Source organism: Macaca thibetana, chromosome X, assembly GCF_024542745.1.
Source record: "Macaca thibetana thibetana isolate TM-01 chromosome X, ASM2454274v1, whole genome shotgun sequence".
Taxonomy (NCBI): Eukaryota; Metazoa; Chordata; class Mammalia; order Primates; family Cercopithecidae; genus Macaca; species Macaca thibetana.
Genome location: NC_065598.1, coordinates 104,474,775 through 104,484,736, shown reverse-complemented (window position 1 = coordinate 104,484,736; position 9,962 = coordinate 104,474,775). Strand labels below are relative to the sequence as shown.

Sequence of the window (9,962 nt, the reverse complement as noted above, 5' to 3'; positions counted from 1 at the left end):
CATCTATCTAACTATATATTTGTACCCATTAACCAACTTCTCTTTATCCCCTTCCCCTTGACATATCTTTCCCAGCCTCCAGTAACTAACATTCTACTCTCTATCTACATAAGATCCACTTTTTTTAGCTCCCACATGTGAGTGAGAACATATGATATTTGTGTTTCTGTGACTGGCTTATTTCACTTAACATAAAGTTCCGTTCATGTTGCTGCAAATGACAGAATTTAATTCTCTGTATGGCCAAGTAGTATTTAATTGTGTGTATGTACCACATTTTCATTATCCACTCATCCATTAATGGACAGAGGTTGATTCCATGCCTTTGCTATCGTGAATAGTGCAGCAATAAACATGGGGTGCATGTGTCCCTTTGATACACCAATTTTTTCTTTGAAATAAATACCCAGTAGGGGAATTGCTAGACTGTATGGTAGTTCTAGTGTTTTATTTTGGAGAAAACTCCATACTGTTTTCCATTATGTCTGTACTAATTTATATCCCTACCAAAAGTGTATAAGAGTTCCCTTTTCTCTGCATCCTCACCAGCATCTGTTATTTTTAGTCTTTTAAATAATAGCCATTCTAGCTAGGGTAAGATACTATCTCATTGTGGTTTTGAAAGAACAATTGACATGTATAGGGAGGGGTAAAATGTAACTAAAATACGATATACACATATATATTTTTTCTAGAAGCTTTAAAAGGAAAATAGCTGAATTAGAATATAGGCCAGGATGCAAGGATAGACTTTAAGCAATTTGGTAGAAGGAGAAAAACCAACCACTTTCAATGCCAAGGTATATATAGACAACAGGCAGGCCCAACCTAGACAGATAAGTAAGCATGTTGCTATGTGTATGAAGGCAAACATACAAAGTTTATGAATATTAGAATCTAGAATATTAGATAAGGAAAGGGTAATAAAAATTCTGTGAGTGGAAAAATGAAATTTTTTAAATGTAAAATGTGTTGATAAATTTACAGGCCTATAGTCATTACAGACAACTTGATAGGAATAATACAATTTTGGCCACAATATAGAAATTAAGTGATGTAATTTTGAGAGGTCTTCAGTTATCCACAAACTGATCAAATATTTTGTCAGAATGAAATGTAAAATTGAGGTTTGCATAAAAAGTATGGCTACTTACTATAATAAGATTTGTAGGATTCAAAAGAATATGGTTTTGAAAGGATATAAATATCTATAGGAGATACTATATAACAGTAATTTAATTTTACATACTAGCTTAAGCAAGCAAGCCGGAATTATCCATCACTTGGTTATCCACCTTTAGGAGAAAGAGTGACAACACAATGTAGTTACTGCTGTTTCAAAAATATATTTTCACAGATTGAAAGCCCATAGGAATACTTTTCAAAATCACTTCAAAAAGATCAAAAATACACACAGTGTATCAAAAATAATTTAGCCGTCAAACAAAATCTAATTTATCCATGGCTATATGACAAAGTAAACAGCTTGGGGAGGTAGGAGGACAAGGGGAGCATTTTTTTAATAAAAAACAAACTGCCTACATGCAGACAAGAAATCTGTAAATGTTGGCCAATAAAGTAAAAGAAATAATAAGAATTTCAAGGATCACCTTATAAGACATTCGTAAATTAATACTAAAAGTTTTTCAAAGACAACAAAATCAGGAAGTGAGCTACAGAATCAGTGGGGTCACTTAATGATATAATCAGGTGTGAAAGAATGGTATCAGAGAGACCCAGTGAGATATTGTGGTTATTGTCTTTACAGAGGAAGCCGTTAAGGAGAATCTTTAATCCATCTGAAATTTGAAGTAGCAGAGGCATTCAATCATAAACAGCTAAACAGGCAAGTTCTAGACCTGATGGTAAATAATATACACATCAGGTGCCGCTTACACGATGTTTTGAAGAAACTCAAAGGTAAAATGGTGTTTTAATAGCTTCAAGTCATGAACTATTCCCAGAAACAGAACTAGAAGATTTTCAAGATGACTAAAATCCACCAACAAAAACCTGGACCAGGAAAACCTCCTTTGGGGATTCTCTTACATAATTAGCCACTTGATAAAATAAATAGCATAAGCATAATACATTTAGGAGCAAGAAGCAACCGGGCATCTATGTTTTAGATGCTATAGAAGTCAAACATGTTGCCTTTCTATTCCCAAAATCCTCTACCCTTGCTTAAACACAGTGATACCTCTATCAGAATACATTCCTCCCAAAGAACTGACACTCTCTGATAAGCTTTTAAAGATTTTCAAAATATTTTCAAAAATTAAAATAACCTTCACCAGGATGAGAAACTTGGCCAGCTTTTTTATCTTTACAATTTTTGGGGGGCGTCAGGACTTCTCTAAAGAGCAAAAACTTCCTACCCCTAGAAAAGTTTCTGATAAAGCAAAAATCATGGCTCCCAAAAAAGAGTGATCTTGCCAACAGAGGCTGTGAAATACCTCACAGATTTTGAAATTCACATCTTTCTGGTAGTTCATTCCTGTATTAATTCATCAGAGAAATAAAGCAACAAACTATCAGTATAATTAGTTATTATAAATTTATGAAATAAACTCAACTCTACTTCCAAAGGATATAAGAGCATGTCATTCACATTGATGTTTACATTTTTTTCCTTGATTGCACAGTTGACCTTTAGAGGCATTTTCCATGAAACTGTTTATCATTCGGCTTCCCATTTTGGCTATCAAAAATGCAACTTTATTAGACAACATCCTTCTTATGAATTTTAAAAATCATTTATCATAGATTTAACCATCTTCTAACTCTTCATGCACCAACATTATACTTTCTTACATTGAACTTTTATTTTGAGATCATTGTAGATTCACATGCAATTGTAAGAAATATACAGAAATATTCCATATACACTTTACCTGCTTTCTTTCAGTGGTAATGTCATGCAAAACTATAGTACACTATCACACTAGGATATTGACACTGATACAGTCCACCTACTAGTTCAAATTTCACCAATTTTACTTGTACTGTTTTGTCACCATAAAGATCACACATGTTGCCATTTTATAACCACATCCACTTTTCTCACACACCCTTAACCTCCAGCAACCATAATATGCCCTCAACATTTATAACTTTGTCATTTCAAGCATGTCATATAAATGGAATCATACAGTATATACAGTATATAATATTTTGGATTGGCCTTTTCCATCCAGCATAATTCCCTGGAGTTTAATCCACATTGTCATGTGTATCAATAGTTTATTTTTATTGTTGAGTACTATTCCATGGTATGGATGTACCATAGTTCATTTAACCACTCACTTGTTAACAGACATCTGAGTTGTTTCTAGTTTGGAGCTATTAGGGTAAAATTGCTATGAATATTTGTATGCAGGTTTTTGTGTGAACAAAACATTATCATTTTTCTGGGATAACTGCCCGTACTGAAATTTCTGATTTGTGTAGTAGATGAATGTTTGGTTTTCTAAGAAACTGCCAAATCATTTTTCAAAATGGGTGTACCATTTTATATTCCCACCAGCAATTTATCAATAATCCAGTTTCTCTGTGTCCTTGCCAGTAACTGATGCTTTACAACTTTTTATTTCAGGCATTCTGTTAAGTATGTAGTAATAGCTCATTTTTGTTTTAATTCACATTTTCATAATAGGTAGTGATGTTGAACATTTTTTAATGTGCTTATTTGACATTCATATATCCTCTTAGGTGAAATGTCTATTAATGTCTTTTGAATTGTTTGTTTTTCACTGTTGAATTTTGAGAACTATTCATATATTCTAGATACTAGTCATTTGTCAGATGTAGAGTTTGTGAATATTTCTTCCAAGTCTATGTAGCTTGTCTTTCTATCCTCTTAACAATGTCTTTCACAGAGCAAAGTTTTTTAAATGAATGAAGTCCAGTTGGTCAGTTTTTGATTTTCTAGATCGTGCTTTTAGTCTTAAGTCTAAGAACTCTTTTCCTACCCCTTGATCTTGAAGATTTTCTACTATGTTATTTTCCTAAAAGTTTAATAATTTTATGTTTTTCATTTAAGACCATAATCCATTTTCAGGTAATTATTTTCTTTTTTCAAATACAAAATGTTTTACAAATTTGCATTCATCCTTGTGCAGGTGCCATGCTAATTTTCTCTGTATCAGTCCAAATCTACCATATGTACTGCAAACTGAGCACCACTTTGAGGCAATTTTTTTTTTTAATAAGGTTAAGTCAAATTTTTTGTTGTTGTCTATGGGAGCCAATTGCTCCACCATCATTTATTGAAAAGTATATTCTTCCTCCATTGAACTGCTTTTACACCTTTGTCAGAAATATGTTGCGCATATTTTTGTGGGTCTATTTTTAGATTCCATATTCTCTTCCATTAATCCACACATCTGTTACTCCACCAATACGATGCTCTCTTGATTACTGTACCTATTATATAATAATTGCTACTATAAGATAGAATGATTTCTCTCACTTTATTCCTCTTTTCAAGATTGTTTTAGCTATTATAAGGCTTGTGTTTTTCTATATAATTTTTAGAATAAGTTTTTCTATATTTTAAAATCTTCACTACAATTTTAATAGAGATTGCATTAAATCTACAGATCAATTGTAGAGGACTGACATTTTTATTATATTAAGTCTTCCAACTCATTAATATACCATATTCCACAACATGGTACATTGTGTCTCTTTCTTTTGGTCTCCATGGTTTCAGACGAGAAATCCTCTGCCATTCCAGTAAGTGTTCCCCTATAAAGGCATCCCTTCCCTGTGGTCGATTTGAATGTGCTTTTGGCCTTTAGTTTTTAAGTGTTTAATTGTGACATGCCTTAGCATGGATTTTGGGGGTTTATATTATTTGTGGTTTGCTCAGATTCTTAAATCTGTAGATGTATGCCTTTTGTCAAGTTTGAGACATTTTGGGCCATTATTTTTTTCATATGTTTTTTTTTTTTTTCTCCTTCTGGAACTCATTGAGTCACTGTATTTATCAGTGGTATGTTTTCCATAATTGCCCCACAGGTCCATATGCCTCTAATCAGTTTTTCTCACCTTCTCTCTTTTGTTCAGAACATGTACATTCTATTTACTTGTCCTCTAGTACAGTGTTTCTATATTCTTTTATAACCACTCTTACTATTCATCCCATCCAGTGATTTTAAAACTTCATTGTATTTTTAGTTCTGTAATTTACATTTAATTCTTTTTTAAAACTTCTCTTTTATCAATAATGTTTTTCCTTTTAAAAATGTGACCAAAAAAATTCAAACTGGCAAGATGGCCAAATAGGAAGAGCTCTGGTATGCAGCTCCCAGCAAGATAGACGCAGAAGGCGGGTGATTTATGCATTTCCAACTGAGGTACCCAGTTCATCTCACTGGGACTGGTTGGACAGTGGGTGCAGCCCATGGAGGGCGAGCAGAAGCAGGGTGGGGAGTCGCCTCACCCAGGAAGCACAAAGGGTCGAGGGATTTTCTTCCCTTAGCCAAAGGAACTGGTGACAGACAGTGCTGTGAGGAATGGTGCACTCGAGTCCAGATACAGCACTTTTCCCCCAGTCTTCACACACGAAAGCACCAAAAGCAATGGCAACAAAAGCCAAAACTGTCAAATGGGATCTAACTGAACTAAAGAGCTTCTGCAAAGCAAAAGAAACTATCTTCAGAGTGAACAGGCAACCTACAGGATGGGAGAAAATTTTTGCAGTCTACCCATCTGACAAAGGGCTAATATCCAGAATCTACAAAGAACTTAAACAAATTTGCAAGAAACAATGAACAACCCCATAAAAAAGTGGGCAAAAGATATGAACAGACACTTCTCAAAAAAAAAAAAAATTTATGCGGCCAATAAACATATGAAAAAAAGCTTATCATCACGAGTCATTAGAGAAATGCAAATCAAAACCACAATGAGATACCATCTCACACCATTTAGAATGGTGACTATTAAAAAGTCAGGAAACAATAGATGCTGGAGAGGATGTGTGGAAGTAGGAATTCTTTTACACTTTTGATGGAAGTGCAAGTTATGTGGAAGACAGTGTGGGAATTCCTTAAGGATCTAGAACTAGATATACCATCTGACCCAGCAATCCCATTACTGGGTATATACCCAAAGGATTATAAATCATTATACTATAAAGACACATGCACACATATGTTTATTGTGGCACTGTTCACATTAACAAAGACTTGGAACCAACCCAATTGCCCATCAATGATAGACTGCATAAAGAAAATATAGCACATATACACCATGGAATACCATGCAGCCATTAAAAAAAGAACGAGTTCATGTCCTTTGCAGGGACATGGATGAAGCTAGAAACCATCATTCTCAGCAAATTAACACAGGAACAGAAAAGCAAACACCGCATGTTCTCACTCATCAGTGGGAGTTGAACAGTGAGAACACATGGACACAGGGAGGGGAACATCACACACTGGGGCCTGTCTGGGGGTGGGGGGCTAGAGGAGGGATAGCATTAGGAGAAATATCTGATGTAGATGACAGGTTGATGGGTGTAGCAACCTACCATGGCATGTGTATACCTATGTAATAAATCCCGCACGTTCTGCACATGTACCCCATAACTTAAAGTATAATAATAAAAAATTAACAAAGTAATAAGAGCCATTTACGACAAACCCACCACCAATATAATACCGAATGGGCAAAAACTGGAAGCATTCTCCTTGAAAACCTGCAAAGACAAGGATGCCCTCTCTAACCATTATTATTCAACATAGTGTTAGAAGATTTGGCCAGGGCAATCAGGCAAGAGAAAGAAATAAAGGGCATGCAAATAGGAAGAAAGGAATTCAATCTGTCTGTGTTTTCAGATGACATAATCCTATATCTAGAAAACCGCATCATCTCAGCCCAAATGCTCCTTATGCTGATAAGCAATTTCAGCAAAGTCTCAGGATAAAAAATCAATGTGCAAAAATCACAAGCATTCATATATGCCAACAATAGACAATTGACCATATGTGGAGAACCAAGGAACATAATGAGGCCGATTGGTTGCTCCTAAGTTCATTGGACAAAATGATGAAGAAAATGATGAACTCAGGGATTCTAACTCACAACTTCAGAAGCAAATACTGAGCCTCAAATCTGCTAAGATTGCCCTAAGTGAGAACCTTATCTCCTGTAGAGAAGGAGCTGAAATTGTGCAAAAACATACACAAGCTCTTATCATGCGAGTGGCTGACCTGCAATGAAAGGTGCATGCACAGCCTCGTCAGGTGTCTACCGTTAAAGTCAGGACATTGATTGGAAAAGAATGGGACCCTGAAACTTGGAATGAGGACTTGTGGGAGGACCCTGGAAAGGTGGGAACACTGAGTTTGTAAACTCCGATGAACCTTTTTTTGCCAGAAGAATCAGCTTCCCCATCCCCAGTAGTGGCAACATCCCCTCTCTGGCCCATGCTTCCATCAGCCTTGACATCTTTGTCTGAGGAGATAAACCCTGTGCTGTGTGAGGCGACAGTGATGGCCTCCCCTGAGGCAGCTGTCAACCAAGATAACGTTGATTATCAGGAGCCACCCCCAACACCCCTGTTTGCTTCCAGACCTATAACTAAAGTCCTGGTGGGACCCTGGAGGTGAGGTTGAGAGTGTGACCCATGAGGAGGTGTGCTACAGTCAAAAATAACTGCTTGGGTTTTCTAATTTATGTAAACAGAAATCCGGAGAACAGGCATAGGAATGGATATTAAGGGTGTGAAATAATGGTGGAAAGAACATAGAGTTGGATCAGGTTGAATTTATTGACTTGGACTCACTAAGTAGGGACTCTGTACATAATCTTGCAGCTCAGGGAGTTAAAAAAGGTTCCAATGGCTTATTTGCTTGGTTAGCTGAAATGTGGATTAAAAGATGGCCCACTGTGAAAGAGCTGAAAATGCCTGATCTCCCTTGGTTTAATGTAGAGGAAGGGATCAAAAGGCTTAGGGAGATTAGGATGGTGGAGTGGATTAGTCACTTCAGACCAACTCATCCCAGTTGGGAGGATCAAGAAGATTCACCCTTAACCAGTGCCTTATGAAATAGATTTGTGATGGCAGCACCTTTATCTTTGAAGAGCCCTGTAATTGCTCTTCTCTGCATGTCAGAGCTAATGGTGGGAACCACAGGCACTCAACTACAAAATTTAAATACAATGGGAATAATTGCATCCGGAGGTGGCAGAGGCCAAGTGGCAGCCCTCAACCATCAAAAGCATGGTGGGCTAGCTACCGTAATGGACAGCAGAGGCAAAGCAGCAATCAGAATAATCTGATTCATGTGGAGCGCTGGCATTGGCTAATTAATCATGGTGTTCCTAGAAGTGAAATTAATAGGAAGCCTACTGCATTCTACTTAATTTATATAAGCAGAAAACTTCTATGTTGAATGGACAAAAAAAGACTAATATGAATTAAAAAAAAAAAAAAAAAAAACAGAGAATCATGGCCCATCGATCAATTTCTAGACTTGAGCCACTTTACAGACCCAGAACTCCTTGAATGAAGGGGAGACTGGGTCCCCTTGAGGAAGGACCCCACTACATTACTGACAATTTATGCAGTGAATCTTTCTCCCATTCTTCCCCAAGAAGACCTCTAGCCTTTTGCCAGGGTAACTGTGCATTGAGGAAAGGGAAATGATCAGACATTTCAGGGCCTACTGGACACTGGCTTTGAGCTGACATTGATTCCAGGGGACCCAAAATGTTATTGTTGTCCTCCAGTTAAAGTAGGTGCTGATGGAGGCCAGGTAATTAAGGGAGTTTTAGCTCATGCCCGACTTACAGTGTGGGTCCCTGGATTCATCCTGTGGTCATTTCCCCAGTGCCAGAGTGCATAATTAACATAGACATACTTAGCAGCTGGCAGAACCCCCACATTGGCTCCCTGGCTGGTAGGGTGAGGGCTACTATGGTAGGAAAGACCAAACGGAAACCATTAGAACTGCCTCTACCTAGAAAAATCATAAATCAAAAACAATATCGTATCCCTGGAGGAATTGAAGAGATTAGTGCCACCATCAAGGACCTGAGAGACACGGGGGTGGTGATTCCCACCACGTTCCCATTCAACTCTCCCATGTGGTCTGTGCAGAAGACAGATGGATCTTGGAGAATGACAGTGGATTATCACAAGCTTAACCAAGTGGTGACTCCAATTGCAGCTGCTGTACCAGATGTGGTTTGATTGCTTGAGCAAATTAACACATCTCCTGGTACCTAGTATGCAGCCATTTACTTGGCAAATAACTTTTTCTCCATTCCAGTCCATAAGGCCTACCAAAAGCAATTTGCCTTCAGCCGGCAAGGCCAGCAATATACCTTTACTGTCCTACTTCAGGGGTATGTTAACTCTCCAGCTTTGTGTCATAATCTTATTCAGAGAGACCTTGATCGCTTTTTGCTTCTGCAAGATATCACTCTGGTCCATTACTTTGATGACATTATGCTGATTGGATCCAGTGAACAAGAAGTAGGAAACACACTGGACTTATTGGAGAGATATATGTGTGCCAGAGGATGGAAAATAAATCTGACTAAAATTCAGGGACCTTCTACTTCAGTAAAATTTCTAGGGGTCCAGTGTTGTGGAGCCTATCGAGATATTCCTTCTCAGGTGAAGGGTAAGTTGCTGCATTTGGCCCCTCCCTCCTACAATCAAGAAAGAGGCACAATGCCTAGTGTGCCTATTTAGATTTTGGAGGCAACACATTCCTCATTTGCGTGTGTTTCTCGGGCCCATTTATTGAGTGACCAGAAAGGCTGACAGTTTTGAGTGGGGTCCAGAACAGGAGAAGGCTCACAACGGGTCCAAAGTGCTGTGTAAGCTGCTCTGCCACTTGGGCTGTATGACCCAGCAGATCCCATGGTGCTTGAGGTGTCAGTGGCAGATAGGGATGTTCTTTGGAACCTTTGGCAGGCCCCCATAGGTGAATCACAGTGGA

At 37.7% G+C, this 9,962-nt stretch overlaps 1 non-coding gene across 1 annotated transcript; it reads right to left on the bottom strand.

Moving 5' to 3' along the window:
- Positions 1-4,077: 4,077 nt before the first annotated feature.
- On the bottom strand, positions 4,078-4,182 carry LOC126946974 (U6 spliceosomal RNA). The gene has a single exon (XR_007722836.1). It is a non-coding gene; the product is annotated as a U6 spliceosomal RNA (small nuclear RNA).
- Between the last annotated feature and the right edge of the window lie 5,780 nt (positions 4,183-9,962).